Source organism: Ovis aries, chromosome 1 (genome assembly GCF_016772045.2).
Source record: "Ovis aries strain OAR_USU_Benz2616 breed Rambouillet chromosome 1, ARS-UI_Ramb_v3.0, whole genome shotgun sequence".
NCBI lineage: Eukaryota > Metazoa > Chordata > Mammalia > Artiodactyla > Bovidae > Ovis > Ovis aries.
The window spans coordinates 269,481,866-269,497,713 of record NC_056054.1 but is presented as its reverse complement, the minus strand read 5'-3'; the positions used below and the strand labels follow the sequence as shown (position 1 = coordinate 269,497,713).

The following is a 15,848-nucleotide window of genomic DNA, read 5'->3' as shown; positions in this document are numbered from 1 at the left end:
TGACACAGGTCCTTGCCTGCAGTCACTCTGGAAAACTCCTTTATGTGAAAGCTGAGCCCTGTCTGTGCTGGCCCAGATTTACAGAATGGAAAGGGGAGACCCCTGGTCACTTCAGAGTGCTCTGGGGAGGACTCTCGGATATGTAATAAAAGTGGGCTATACCTGCTAAGTTAGATGTTCTGGCTTCTTTTATTGGATTGAGTAGTATCCTTGTAAAACTTGTCTCAAAAGGAGCTTCAGGTTGTGGCCTGCTTTGGAAATAGGGTCTTTGCAGATGTGATCAAGTGAAGGCAAGAACATCCTGGATTAAGGTGGGCCCTGCCTCCAAGATGCCCAGTGTGTCCTTGCTGCTGCTGCTGCTGCTGCTAAGTCGCTTCAGTCGTGTCCCACTCTGTGCGACCCCATAGATGGCAGCCCACCAGGCTCCCCCGTCCCTGGGATTCTCCAGGGAAGAACACTGGAGTGGGTTGCCATTTCCTTCTCCAATGCATGAAAGTGGAAAGTGAAAGTGAAGTCGCTCAGTTGTGTCCGACTGTTCACGACCCCACGGACTGCAGCCTACCAGGCTCTGCCATCCATGGGATTTTCCAGGCAAGAGTACTGGAGTGGGGTGCCATCGCCTTCTCCGAGTGTGTCCTTATAAGAAGACAGAAACGCAGACATGGAGACACAGGCCCAGGCAGAGCGCCGTGAGATGAGGAAACAGAGACAGGGGTTACACAGCCACAGCCAAACAAAACACCAGGGATTGTCCACAAACAGCTGAGCCAGAGGGGGCCAGCAAGGAGTCTCTCCTGAAGGCTTTAGAGCAGCAAGGGCAGCATGTGGGCCCCTCAGAGCAGAAGGAAGTAGAATTTCTTTGGTGGAGGGAAGCTGAAGGAGTGGCAAGAATCAGGTGTCACTGGACCCACCCAGGATGATGGCCAGGGGTGGGATGCCCTGTGGCTTAACTTCTAGTGAGACTCTACCATCTCCTAGAGGCTTGTAGCCCCCACCCCCCAGCTTGTCAATCACATCCATGGTGGGAGTGATTTGTCTGTGGAAACACCTGGATTCCACCTGGGCTGCTGTGGAGAGTGGCCAGACAAGCCCCCAAAGGCTGTTCAGGACCCTTGAGGCCGCTCTCCCTGCATCTTACATGTAACAGAAGGGTTTTTCTTCCATCCTCCTTCCAGCCCAGCATCTCTGACTCTCTTCCCCGGGCTTAGGCTTGGCCGGAGGGGGAACCTGGCTGAGACTCTTAACTCAGCTCCAACCACAGGAGGGCCAGGAAGGGGCTGTAAGGGACCCGCATTGTGTGGACCAAGCTGGTTTGGGAATTCCTGAACAGTCATTAAAGGATGCCCTCGTAACTTTCCAGCTGCTACCGAGGAGCTGACAGCTCTTTCAAGGCCTTGGCAAGGAGCTGTGCTATCACTTTTGACTTCATGGGGGCGGAGGACAGGGGACCAGAGCTGCAGGTCCTGCTGTGTCTTTGCTGTTGTTCAGTCGGTAAGTCATATCCAACTCTTTGCAGCCCAGTGGACCGCGGCACACCAGGCTTCCCTGTCCATCACTATCTCCCAGAGTTTGCTCAAATCCATGTCCGCTGTGTGGGTGATGCTATCTAACCATCTCATCTTCTGCCACCCTCTTCTTTTGCCTTCAGCTCTTTCCCATCATCAGGGTCATTCCTAATGAATCAGCTCTTCAAGTTAGGTGGCCAAAATATTGGAGTTTCAGCCTCAGCATCAGTTGTTGCCAAGTTTAATTTTCAAGATCATGGAAGTTACTGCAGAGAAGCTTCCATTGCTAGACTCCAAGACCCTTTCCTTACAGCTGCTTTGCTGTGTAGGTGCTGTGCTGCGTGTGGGCTCTGCTTAGTCACTTCAGTCGTGTCCAACTCTTTATGACCCCATGAACTGTAGCTCACCAGACTCTTCTCTCCTTGGAATTTTCCAGGCAAGAATACTGGAGTGGGTCGCCATTTCCTTCTCCAGGGGATCTTCCCCACCCGAGGATCAAACCGAAATCTCCTGCCTTGGCCGGCAGGTTCTTTACCGCTGAGCCACCTGGGAAGCAACATGTGTCAAATTCCTGGTCTGAGGCCAAGTGGATTGTGTTGGTCAACAACGGATGGAGACTCAGTGGTCCACGCTGGCGGGCTGCTGACTGCCTCTTGGAACCTGTCCTTGAGTGGAGGAGAGGCAGGAATTAGCAGACTGAATTTGACCTTGGACATTCAAATGCTTAGCCCTCAGTGCTGGCCTGATTTTCATCTCAGCTTTATCCTTTCTCCTTTGGGGAATCAACGCCTGCCTTTGGAGTCTGTTTTCCATCCTCCAAAAGACCTCCTCTGACCACTGAGAGAGAGGCCATTTATTAGGTTTCCCCCCTCAAAAATGTCTGATTCTATGGCTGAAAAATTACCCTGGCCATTCTCAAGTGGAATACATTTCTTCGGAACGTCCTTGCCTCCTTTGGTTAAAGCGGGGGAATGTTGCATTTTTCTAGCTAATCCTGTTGTGAAATTTTTTTCTCCATTCAATGTATTCATTCAGATAACACCTCTCAGCCTTCGCATTTCTCTCTCCTAATCTTTTATTTATCTTCTCTGAGATTTATAACTTACATACGCATCTGTCTCTCTCTGTGAATTTATTGCATTGCCTCGCTCTCCTCCTCACCCTGCCTCCGCGTCCCCCGCCGGCCTGTTAGGAATCCCTGGTAGGCATCCAGCACACTGTGGTGCCCTTTCCCTTTCTCTGCCCAGTGCATTCCACTTTCCACTTTCCTGGTTGAAATGTCACTTTCTATATGAGGTTGCTTCCCGCCCCTCCCCCACCCCCCACCTTTGGCTGCGCCACATGGCTTGTGAAGATCTTAATTCCCTAACCAGGGATCGAAACTTCACCCTTATTGGTGAAAGTGCAGAGTCCTAACCACTGGACCACCAGGGAATTCCCCAAACGTCACCTTCTAAAATGTCTTCACCCTGCTCAAAAATGATCATTTTTTAAAAATTCACAACTTCTGGTATGTTTTGAAAACAAGGCAGATTCTAACCTTCATGAGATAAAAACCACCTGCTTTTCCTTCATCTCTGCGTGCTCAGGTGCTCAGCCGTGTCCGACTCTTTGTGGCCCCATGGACTGTAACTCGCCAGACTCCCTTGTCTGTAGGGATTTTCCAGGCAAGAATACTGGAGTGGGTTGCCATTTCCTCCTCCAAGGGATCTTCCCGATCCAGGGATCGAAACCACTGAGCCACCTGGGAAGCTCTCCTTCGTCTCTAACCAAGGGCATTTACTTGAAAGAACAAATATACAAACTATGAATGGCCTTTGCTAGAGTGTTCTTTTTTAAAGTACTAGGCAAATCAGCAGCTCCACCGTCATTTCTCTCACTGAATTTGCAATGTGTGTTTGTTCTTGTGTATAGGACTCTTCCGTTTTGCTAGAGGAAATAAGAAAAATGAAAAAGGAGGATGGATGAAACCATTCGTGGATGAAAGTAGTTTGTGAGACCCATCGTGTGGGCTAAGTCACTTCATTTCGTGTCTGACTGTGCGACCCTATGGACTGTAGCCCACTGGGCTCCTCTGTCCATGGAATTTTCCAGGCAGGGACACTGGAGTGGGTTGCCATGCCATTCTCCAGGGGATCTTCCCAACCCAGGGATCGAACCCTCATCTCTTCTGTCTCCTGCATTGGCAAGTGGGTTCTTTACCACTAGCGCTACCTGGGAAGCTGTGAGACCCGCTAGTCGTAGACAAAGTAGAGCTCGTGTACTGAATGGAGTTGGAAGGGATGGAGGAAAACATCCACGAGGAATTCAGGATTCACGCGGTCTTAACTCAGCCACCCACTGGCGTCACTCTCTCTGCATCTGCATGTGCTCAGCCGCTCAAAATGCAGGTAAATCCCCCAGCTGCTTAACAGGCTCCTGGATGAGCTTCAGCTACTGGCTCAGTGGACTCGCTCCTTTGATTCTTCAGAGAACAAGGTCACTTGCCGTCTGCTCAGCCTCCTGGTTTGACTGTAGGCTGGTCCCGGTAACCGCACCATCAGGAGGAGGGCTGGCGTGGCAGATGGAGGGGTCGAGTGAACACCAAGCGGCCCAGGATTCAGGCGTGTGGTCCTCCCACCCCACCAGCACCTGACCCAGAGGGAATCAACCACCCCCAGACCTCTCCCCTTGCTTCTTGCTGCGTGTTCTGAGTTGATCTAATGAACCGCGTGTTTGAAGCCTCTTGACTTGGTCTGTGTGTCCCTCCGGCCCTCGACAGCCTGCCTGGCAGGGCTCTTGGAGATCCCCGCTGCATCAGTGACAGGATCCTTCCTCAGACTTTGCGCTGATGTTCCCCAGCTGTTCTATGGAGGCTGGTCCACAGCGTATCAGCCAGGGTTCTCCAGAGAACCAGAACGAGTAGGATGTGTATTCATCTATCGAGATGGTTAATTATATGTGTCACCTTGACTGGACTAACGAATGCCCAGAAGAGCTGCTGAAACATTTCTCTGGGTGTGTCTGTGAGGGGGTTTCTGAAAGAGGTTAGCAGTTTTGAATTGATAGATCGAGTAAAGCTGATTGCCTTCACCAGAGCAGGCAGGCCTCACCCGATCCACTGAGGGTCCAAACAGAACAAAAAGGCAGAAGAAGAGCAAATTTGCGCTCCTGGCCTTCAACGTCAGCACTCCTGGTTCCTAGGCTTTTGGTTTTGGACTGGAATTACACCCCTGGCTTTTCTGAGCCTCTAGCCTGCAGATGGCAGGTCATGGGACTTGACTTAGCCTTCATAATCTCACGAGCAAATTTCTCTAATAAATCTTCTATATGTTTATATACAGGAATATATTGGACATAGAGCATGCTTGGTTCCAGGCCAACAAAATGAAGCAAATATTGCAATAAAGCGTCACATGAATTGTTTGTTTTCCCAGGGTATAAAAAAGATATGTTTATACTATTCTGTAATCTATGAAGTGTGCAATAGCGTTATGTCAAAAAACAATGTACATACCTAATTGAGAAATACTTTATGGCTTAAAAAAAAATCACTAGCTATCATCCGAGTCTTCAGCAAATCATAATACTTTTGCTGATGGAAGGCCTTGCCTGGATGTTGATAGCTTCTAACTGATCATGGTGGTTGTTGCTGAAGGTTGGGCGGGTGTGGCATTTTCTTAAAATAAGAACCATGAAGTTTGTTGCATTGATTGACTCTTCCTTTTAAGAATTCTTTCTTTGGAGCAAGTCATGCTGCTTGATAGCATTTTATAAACAGTAGAACTTCTTTCAAAACTGGAATCCATCCTCTCAAACACTGAAGCTTCTTTATCAACTAGAGTGAGTGAAGTCGCTCAGTCGTGCCTGACTATTTGCGACCCCATGGACAGTAGCCTGCACCAAGCTCCTCCATCCATGGGATTTTCCAGCAAGAGTTCTGGGGTGGGTTGTCATTTCCTTCTCCAGGGACTCTTCCCGACCCAGGGATCGAACTCAGGTCTCCCGCATTGTAGACAGACACTTTACTATCTGAGCCACCAGGGAAGTCCAATCATGTAATATTCTAAATTATTTGTTGTCATTTTAACAGTCTTCACAGCATCTTCATCAGCAGCAGATTCCATCTCAGTAAACTACTTTTTTTGTTCATCCATAAGAAGTAACTCTTCATTTGTTAAAGCTTTATTATCAGACTGCAGCAATTCACATCTTTAGACTTCATTTCCTTTTTTAAAATTTATTGTTAATTGAAGGATAATTGATGTACAGTGTTGGTTTGATTTCTGCCATACATCAACATGAATTGGCCATAGGTGTACATGGATCCTTCCCTCTGGAACCTCCCTGCCACCTCACTCCCTTTCCCACCCCTCTAGGTTATTGCAGAGCCCTGGTGAGTTCCCTGAGTCACACAGCAAGCTCCCACTGACTATTTTATATTCGGTAGTGTATGTGTGTCCATGCCACTCTCTCCATTCGTCTCACCCTCTCCTTCCTCACCCCCTCCCCCTCCCCGGACTCCGTTTCTAATTCTAGTTCTCTTGTTATGTCCACCACATCTGCAGTTACTTTCTTAGCTGAAGTCTTAATCCCCTCAAAGTCACCCATGAGGGTTGGAATCACTTCTTCCATGCTCCTGTCAATGTTGATATTTTGACCTCTTCCTATGAATCGCAAATGTTCTTAATGGCACCTAGAATGGTGAATCCCTTCCAGAGGTTTCCATTTACTTGGCCCAGATCCATCTGAGGAATCACTTATTTATGGCAGTTGTTGCCTTACAAAGTGTCCTTCTTGAATAATAAGACTCGAAAGTCAAAATGGCTCTTTGATCCACGGGCTGCAGAATGGATTCTGTGTTGCTGGGTTAGCAGGCAGGGAAACAACATTAACCTCACTGTGCGTCCCCATCAGAGCTCCTGGGCAACCAGGTGCATTGTCAACGAGCAGTAATATTTTTTTTCTGAGCAGTAGGTCTCAGCAGTGGGCTTAAAGCATTCAGTAAGCCATGTTGTAAACAGACATGCTGTCAGCCAGGCTTTGTTGTTCCATTTAGACAGCATGGGGAGAGTAGATTGAGCATAATTCTTCAGGACCTTAGGATTTGGGGAATGGTAAATCAGTACTGGCTTCAACTTAAAGCCACTAGCTGTATCAGCTCCCGACAAGAGAGTTAGACTGTTCTTTGAAGCTTTGAAGCCAGGCATTGCCTTCTCTCTAGCTATGAAAGTCCTAGGTAGCATCTTCTTTCATCTTCATTGAAAATCTCTTGCTTAGTGTAGCCATCTTCATTAATAATCTTAGCTAGATCTTTCTGGATAATTGGCTGCAACTTTTAAATATACCGGCATTTGCTGCTTTACAATGTACTTTTAAGTTATGGAAAAAGTTTTTTTCCTTAGATTTCATGAGCCAATCTCTGCTGGTTTCAAACTTTCCTTCTTGAACTTCCTCACCTCTCTCAGCCCTCACAAAACTGGACAGAGTTAGGGTCTTGTTCTGGATGAGGCTTTGGCTTAAAGCAAAGAGTCTGAGTAAACTCCGGGAGTTGGTGATGGACAGGGGGGCCTGGAGTGCTGAAGTCCATGGGGTCGCAAAAAGTCAGACCCAACTGAGCGACTGAAATGAACTGAACTGAACTGAACTGAACTGAATGCTATGGCTGGGGGCTCCCCAGGTGGCTCAGTGGTAAAGAATCCACCTGCCAGTGCAGGAGATGCAAGAGATGTGAGTTATATCGCTGGGTCGGGAAGATCCCCTGGAGAAGGGCATGGCAACCCATTCCAGAATTCTTGCCTGGAGAATCCCCTCGACAGAGGAGCCTGGCGGGCTACAGTCCAAGGGCTTGCAAAGAGTCAGGCGTGACTGAGTGATTGAGCACGCACACAAAGCTATGGCTGGTTCGATCTATCCAGACCACTAAAACTTTCTCTGGATCAACAATAAGGCTGAGGTGCTTTCTTATCATCTGTGTGTTCACTGGAGCAGTACTTTCAATTTCCTTCAAGAATTTTTTCTTTGCCGTCACAGCTTGGCTATTGGGTGCAAGAAGTCTAACTTTTGCCCCATGTCACCTTTTGACACGTCTTCCTGACTGAGCTTAATCGTCTCTAATTTTTAATTTTTTAATATTTATTTATTTATTTATATCACTGCAACCAGTCTTATTCAAGGCAGGCATGACTTGGTAGTTGTCAGGAGCATGTGGGATCTTAGTTCCCCAGCCAGGGATTGAACCTGCATAGCCCCCAGTGCAAGGCAGGTTATTAACCACTGGACCACCAGGGAAATACCCTCTAATTTTTTATTTAAAGTAAGAGACGCGTGACTCTTCCTTTCTCTTGAACATTTTAGAGGCTATTGTAGGGTTATTGAAAGTGAAAGTGAAAGTGAAGTCGCCCAGTCGTGTCTGACTCTTTGTGACCCCATGGACTAGTAGCCTACCAGGCTCCTCCCTCCATGGGATTCTCCAGGCAAGAGTACTGGAGTGGGTTGCCATTTCCTTCTCCAGGGGATCTTCCCAACCCAGGGATCGAACCCGGGTCTCCTGCATTCCAGGCAGACGCTTTAACCTCTGAGCCACCAGGGAAGCCCTGTAGGGTTATTAATTAGCCTAATTTCAATATTGTTTTGTCTCCGGGACTAGGGAGACCTGAGGGGAGAGAGAAGGATGGGGAAAAGCCAACTGGTGGAGCATTCAAACACACACACACACATACACACACCCACACACACCATTATCAATTAAGCATTTTATCTTATAGGGGCACGGTTTGTGGTGCCCCTGAACAATGACAATAATAACATCAGAGATCACTGATCACCATAACACATATAGTAATAATAAACAAGTTTGAAATATTGTGAGAAGCACCAAAAGGTGACCCAGAGACAGAAAGTGAGCCAGTGCTGTTGGAAAAATGGCACCAAGAGAATTGCTTTCTGTGTAAGACTGCCACAAACCTTCAGTTTGTAAAAACAAACAAACAATTCCCCCCACCAGCATACACAATATCTTTGATGGACAATAAAGCAAAGCACAATAAAAGGGCCTGCCTGTGTGTCTCATTGTTCTGTTTCTCTGGAGAACACTGACTAAGAGATAGATAGATAGACAGACAGATATTTTAAGGAATTGGCTCACAGGCTTATGTGCTTAGTCGCTCAGTTGTGTCCGACTCTTTGCGACCCCATGGACTATAGCTCACCAGGTTCCTCTCTCCATGGGATTCTCCAGGCAAGAATACTGGAGTGGGTTGCCACGTCTTCCTCCAGGGCATCTGCCCAACCCAGGGGTCGAACCCAGGTCTCCCACACTGCAGGTGGGTTCTTTACCATCTGAGCCACTGGAGGCTGGCAAGGCCAAAAGTCTTCAGGGTGAGCTGGCAGGCTGGAGACTCAGGAAGCGCACATGTTACAGCTGAGGTCTGTGAGTCACCTGCTGGCAGAATGCCTTCTTGCTTGAGGGAAGTCAGCCTTTTTGTATTTCTTTTTAAAATTCATTTATTTGACTGTGCCAGGTCTTAGTCACAGCATGTGAGATCTAGTTCCCAGACCAGGGACAAGAAATCCTGCATTGAGAGTCTGGAGCCTTAGCCACTGGACCACCACAGAGGTCCCAAGGTCAGCGTTTTATATCTACCAGGCCTTCAACAGATTGGACAAGGCCAGTTATGGAGGCGCGTCAGCGTTTCTCTCAAAGTCTATCAATTCAGATGTAAATCTTGTCCAATCCCACCCTCACAGAAACATCCAGAATAATGTTTGACGAAATATCTGAGCCCCATGATCCCGCTAAATCAACCATTATAGGGGGATTTCCCTGGTGGCCCAGTGGATAAGAATCCACTTGCCAATGCAGGAGCCACAGGTTCAATCCCTGGTGCAGGAAGATCCCACTTGCCTCGGGAGCAACCAAATCTCACGCGCTGCAGCGATTGAGTCCCAACATTGCACCTACCCAGGACATGTGCTTCAACTAGAGAAACAGCATGCCTTGAGCCTGCGCTCCACAGAAGTCACTGCGATGAGACGCCTATGCCCCTCCACAAGAGCAGCCCCCTGCTCGCCACCAAGAGAAAGCCCACGAAAATCAGTGAAGACCCTGCATAGCCAAAAATGGATGTATAAAAGGAAAAAAAAAGATAATACTTTAAAAAAGACAAACCATCGTAGGAGGAATGCTTGCAAATATGCTGCACTAGCCAGTAAAAGTGTCTGCAGTCAAACGAGTTTAGAAAGGCTGGATTAAGCAAAATGATAGCAGGTTTATTTTATGGCAGGATTTCTTGGAATCTTTCATGGGCAGGATAAAATAGGCACAAACTCTGCTCCTGGAAACACTTTTTTTTTTTTTTTTTTAACAGAACTTTCCTTGATACAGGTGTTCCTCAGAGCACACTCTGGGAAATATAGGTCCAAGGCTCTCAGGAAACCAGGCGAGAATGTTAGGCGGGCTTCCTCACGCTGCCGTCCCAGCAGTGTTCCTTGTTGGAATGCACTTCCTCCCGCTAGGATAGCACATGCACCCGGAAGGAATGGACCTCAGCACTCCGGACGGCTGGGTCATCACAACTTGTTTCGTATACAAGAAGCTGTGTCTCTCCCTACGGTCTCTCACGGAGGGGTGGGGGCAGGGAAGACTGCAACATGCGCTATTTGGGACTCCTCATGGCTCAGATGGTAAAGAATCTGCCTGCAGTGCAGGAGACCCGGGTTCAGTCCCTGGGTCAGGAAGATCCCCTGGAGAAGGGGATAGCTACCCACTCCAGTGTTCTTGCCTGGAGAATCCCATGGACAGAGGAGCCTGGCGGGCTACAGTCGATGGGGTTGCAAAAAGTTGAACACGACTGAAGCGATTAACACACACAGACACAAAGAGAGATGTGGGTGCAAACACACACACGTGCATGTGCACACACACACAGATACTAAAAAGGGTTTCCCAGGTGGCACTGGTGGTAAAGAACTCACCTACTGATGCAGGAGACATAAGACCTGGGTTCGATCCCTGGGTCGGAAAGATCCCCTGGAGGAGGGCATGGCAACCCACTCCAGTATTCTTGCCTGGAGAATCCCACGAAAAGAGGAGCCTGGCAAGCTACAGCCAGTAGGGTCACAAAGAGTAAGACATGACTGAAGCGACTTAGCATGCATGAGTAAATGGGTAAAAAACTACTCATTCTTTATCTGCAATTCAAGTTTAACTGAGTGTCCTGTGTTTTCCCTGGCAGTCTTGTTCCTTGCTGACACTCAGCTCTACCAAACCCACTCACCTCAGGGCCTTTGCACATGCTATCCCCTAAGGCTGAACAGCTCCTCCCCCAATAACCACCCCCTCCCCCAAACCGATTTAGGTCTTTATCCAAAGACCACTTTCTCGGCAAGTCCTTCCATCTCTTGTCATTCTAAGTGGGTAACCATATCAGATTTTCTTTTCTGTTCCCTGTGTTATTTTTCTCCTCGGTACTTATCACAGTAAAGCCACCCTGTAGTTTGAGGGTACATCTTGTAATTGTTTATCTCCCCAACTAGAGCAGGGATTCCTTTTCTGCTTGGTTCCCTGCTGTATCCCTGGGGCCTAGAAATGTGCCTGGCACCCACTGAAGTTCCATCAGAACCTGCAGCCCAAACCAATTGACAGGGTTGAGCAGAGGATCCATATTGATACTTTTGCATGGCAGAGACCAAAGTGGTTTGTTACCAAAGCTCCTATGACCTCTGTGGTCTCCTTCCACGTTATCTAAGTATCACTGACTTTCGTTGTCTGCTCACGGTAGGCAAGTCTGCATTGCAAGCAGATTCTTTATGGAGACACAGGTTAAATCCCTTGGTCAAGAAGACCCCCTAGAGAAGGGAATAGCAATCCACTCCAGTATTCTGGCCTGGAGAATTCCATGGACAGAAGCTACAGTCTGAGCGACTAACACATTCAAAACACTGTCTATCAGTGGACCTTGGGTCGCTCTCACCTCTTGCCTTTGTAAAGGATGCCCTGAATATCAGCATTCAAGTGTCCATCAAGAGTGCTTTCAACTCTTGGGGGTAGTGTATACTTGGAAGTGGAATTGCTGAATCACAAGATATCTCTGTTTGATTTTTATTAGGAATCACTATACTGTTTTCCACAGTGGCCACACAGTTTGACATTTCCTCCTACAATGCACGAGCGTTCTGATTTTTCCACATCCTCACCAACACTTCTTTTCTGTTCTCTGGATAATATTTTCTGTTCCTAATGGATGAGAAGCGTGCTGTTATTGTTAATGCTTTATGGCTTCTTCTACTTCCTTTCCGTTTCTGCTTTCCCATAATTTTAGTCTGTGTTTGAACCCTTGAGGACTCTGGTCCAAGTTTTACAACGTGACTCACACTCCCATCTGGCCCATTTCCTGTAAGGGAGAGAGAACCTGATTGGCTGAATATATCTTATTATGCCAAGCCATATGTCATAGGTTGCTGGCCAATGAATAGGTTGCCAGTCCCTGGGTCAATGGACCATCAGCTAAGACCAGGAAGAGGAGGGTCACTGTTGCCTGTGTGCATGGCTGTCTACGGAGGACCTCACCAGGTTATCTTCTCTTAGGAGGGGCCCTGGGCGCAAGTCACAATCAGCATGTCCAGTCTACAGGGAGAAAGATGCTGGGAGTTAAGGTAGATGCTGAAGGTGTTTAGCTGTTCAGTTCAGTTCAGTTCAGTTCAGTTGCTTAGTCGTGTCCGACTCTTTGCGACCCCATGAATCGCAGCACGCTAGGCCTCCCAGTCCATCACCATCTCCCAGAGCTCACTTAGATTCACGTTCATTGAGTTCGTGATGCCATCCAGCCATCTCATCCTCTGTCGTCCCCTTCTCCTCCTGCCCCCAATCCTTCCCAGCATCAGAGTTTAGTTGTTCAGTCGTGTCCAACTCTTAGGGACCCCATGGACTGTAGCCAAAGTCCTCTGTCTATGGGATTCTCCAGGCAAGAATACTGGAGTGGGTTGCCATTTCCTTCTCCAGGGATCTTCCCAACCCAGTGACCGAACCCAGGTCTCCCGCATTGCAGGCAGATTCTTTACTGTCTGAGCCCCCAAGTTTTACTGAGATGTTGAGAAATGCCCTTCTGGTATATATCACCTAAGACGTGAAATGGAGAAAAGTGTTCCTTGATCTATGTCATCTCTGGTCTAGAAAATTCTCTCTTTCCCTTTACACTCCAGGATCTTTAGTAAATACACCCGGGTCATTCTCACCTTCATCAGTTCTCAACCATGGTGCTGCATTTTAATGGAAAATTCTTGAGAATAAAAATCCCTTTAACTTCCAAAGAAATGGAGCCATTCTAGTGGAAAGACTGGTCCAGAAGTTGACAGCCATCCTGTCTAGTGGCTACTCCTTCATGTAATAAGGCTGAGAAGACAAAGTATTCAAATCATCATTCTCTTCAGTCTTAGACCACTGGCCAGTGCTGAAGATGGATTTGTAACTTGTTTTAGTTGTAAGATTCTGGTTTGTTTGTTTTTTTTTTTGCATTTCATGAGAAAGATTATGGAAACCCTGTCTGTGATGAGAGCTAGCCACGGGGTAGTCCTGTTTTTCCTGAGTTTATGTATATGAACTTGTGTAATAGTGTAGACTTTCACTTTGTGTAAGTGTTCAGTTCAGTTCAGTTGCTCAGTCATGTTCAGCTCTTTGCGACCCCATGGACTACAGCACGCCAGGCTTCCCTGTCCATCACCAACTCCTGGAGCTTGCTCAAACTCGCGTCCATTGAGTCGGCGATGTCATCCAACCATCATCCTCTGTTGTGCCCTTTCAGTGTTGGGAAGCTGAAAACAAAGTGGTTTTCAACCACTATGGGCTGAATTGTGGTGCCCCCTCCCCACACTGTCTTGTCAGACTCACATGTTGAATCTCCAACTCCCAGGACCTTAGTATATGACTGTATTTGGGGACAGAGTCTTTGGGCTAAAATGAGGTCAGTAGGGGCTTCCCTGGTGGCTGAGTGGTAAAGAACCACAGGAGATGCGGGTTTGATCCCTGCATCAGGAAGATCCCCTGGAGTAAGGCATGGCAACTCACGCCAGTATTTTCACCTGGAGAATCCCATGGACCGAGGAGCTTAGCATGCTGCACAGTTCATAGGGTAACAAAGAGCTGGACATAACTTAATCGACTTAGCATGCACACATGCGGTCACTAGGTTGGGCCCTAATCCAATATGACCGGTGTCCTTATAAGAAGAGAAAATTTGGTTATGAGGAAATACGGATCCAGACATATACAAACTAAAGATATAAGGAGAAGATGACCATCAAGAAGCTAAGGAAAGAGGCTTCGGATGGAACCAACACGGCCAGAACGTTGATCTTGGACGACCACGACTGTCAGAAAATAAATTTCTGTTATTAAACCACCCAGGCAATGCACTTTGTTAGGCAACCCTTGCAGACTAGTGTACCTACTCCAAACCATCATTTAGATTTTATTTATATTTGCTTTTTTTTTTCTTTTCGGCTCTATGCTTAATTTCATTTTATGACTCCTTGTGTTTATGACACTTGCATTTTCTTCTTTTACCTCACTTTACCTTATGCTGCTTGACTGTGTTTTAGTATCCATTCAATCTTTCTGGATTCAGGTACAGTAGAAATACATTTTAAAAATTATTAAAATGATATCTACTGGCCATCCACGGTGTTTAAGATTCTGTCCAGGATACCGGGGAGATCCCATGGCAGACCAGGCTGCATCTAGCAGTGTGTGTGTTGTTAATAAGGTCTTAATAAATACTGGCTATTATTGCCAGGTATGGGATTCCCCAATAACTCAGTTGGTAAAGAATCCACCTGCAATGCAAGAGACCCCGGTTTGATTCCTGGGTCAGAAAGGTCCTCTGGAGAAGGGATCGGCTACCCACTCCAGTATTCTTGGTCTTCCCTGGTGGCTCAGCTGGTAAAGAATCCGCCTGCAATGTGGGGGACCTGGGTTCGATCCCTGGGTTGGGAAGATCCCCTGGGGAAGGGAAAGGCTACCCACTCCAGTATTCTGGCCTGGAGAATTCCATGGACTGTATAGTCCATGGGGTCGCAAAGAGTCGGACATGATTGAGCAGTTTTCATTTTCATTTTCATTGCCAGGTTCACGTTGCTGTGCCAGTTAGATTATGCTGTGTAACAAACCACTCCCAAATGTAGTGGCTTAAGATAGCAAATACTTGCTACAGCTCATGATTCTGTGGGTTGAAGAGCACATTTCTTCTGGTCTGAGTCACCCAGCTGGGGCTGAATGGTCTGGGATGGCCTTTCTTCTGTGGCTGGTATGTATGTCAGGTGGAATGCAGGGGAGGCTGGGGTCTCTCCCCACATGATCTCTCATTCCCCAGGAGGCTGGCCTGCCCTGTTACATGGTGGCTAGTGGATTCCCAGCAGCAGCGGCAAACCCCAGTACACCCACCCTTCAGACCTCTGTGCGAGATTTTTCTCCCATCCCATTGGTCAAAGCAAGGCACCTGCCAAAGCCCAGACCCAAGGATGGAGAAATCAACTCTGACTTCAGATGGAAAGATCTACTATGTCACAGGGCACAGACACTGTAGTTATAAGGAATATATTTGGTCTTTGTCCCAGACTTTGCACAGAGTTCCTTATACCCTGGGAACTCCTGAGTCATAGAAGTCTGCTTTGTCATCCCTGAGAAACCCCTGTTGAGCTTGTGCTAGTGATGACTTGGGGTGGGACCACAGGATGGGCTAGTGACCAGAAAGAACTAGTGATTAGAGGTGGATTAGAGGGTTGAAACTTGTCTACCCACAGCCTCTGGGAAGCTGGGCTGTCTGCCTGACTTTGGTCATTGGGATGAAGTCCTTATGGAAAAATGGAAGTGAACCTGCTTTGAAAAGTTGGTTGTTGTTGTTCAGCCTTGAAGTTGTGTCCAACTCTTTGCGACACCATGGACTGCAGCTCCCCAAGCTTCCCTGTCCTTCACTATCTCCTGGAGTTCACTCAAACTTACGTCCTTTGAGTCGGTGATGCCATCCAACCATCTCATTCTCTCTTCCCTTCTCCTTTTGCCTACAATCTTTCCCAACATCAGAGTCTTTTCCAATGAGTCAGCTGTTAGCATCAGGTGGCCAAAGTATTGGAGCTTCAGCTTCAGCATCAATCCTTCCAATGAGTATTCAGGGTTTATTTCCTTTAGGATGGCCTGGTTGGATTTCCACGCACAGAGGGAAGAAGTTCCTTTCCCTTTATCTTTCCCAGACAACAAAACAGCTTTAATCCTGATCATGAAGTTTCTTTCTTTCTCTCTCCCTCCATTCCCTTCTTTCTTTCTTAATGGTTTTCTTGTCCTTTCTTGGCTTTACCTTTCCTTAGAAAATC

General features: G+C 47.4%; 1 non-coding gene across 1 annotated transcript; it reads right to left on the bottom strand.

Moving 5' to 3' along the window:
* Positions 1-8,004: 8,004 nt before the first annotated feature.
* TRNAS-GGA (transfer RNA serine (anticodon GGA)) lies at positions 8,005-8,076 on the bottom strand. The gene has a single exon. It is a non-coding gene; the product is annotated as a tRNA-Ser (tRNA).
* Between the last annotated feature and the right edge of the window lie 7,772 nt (positions 8,077-15,848).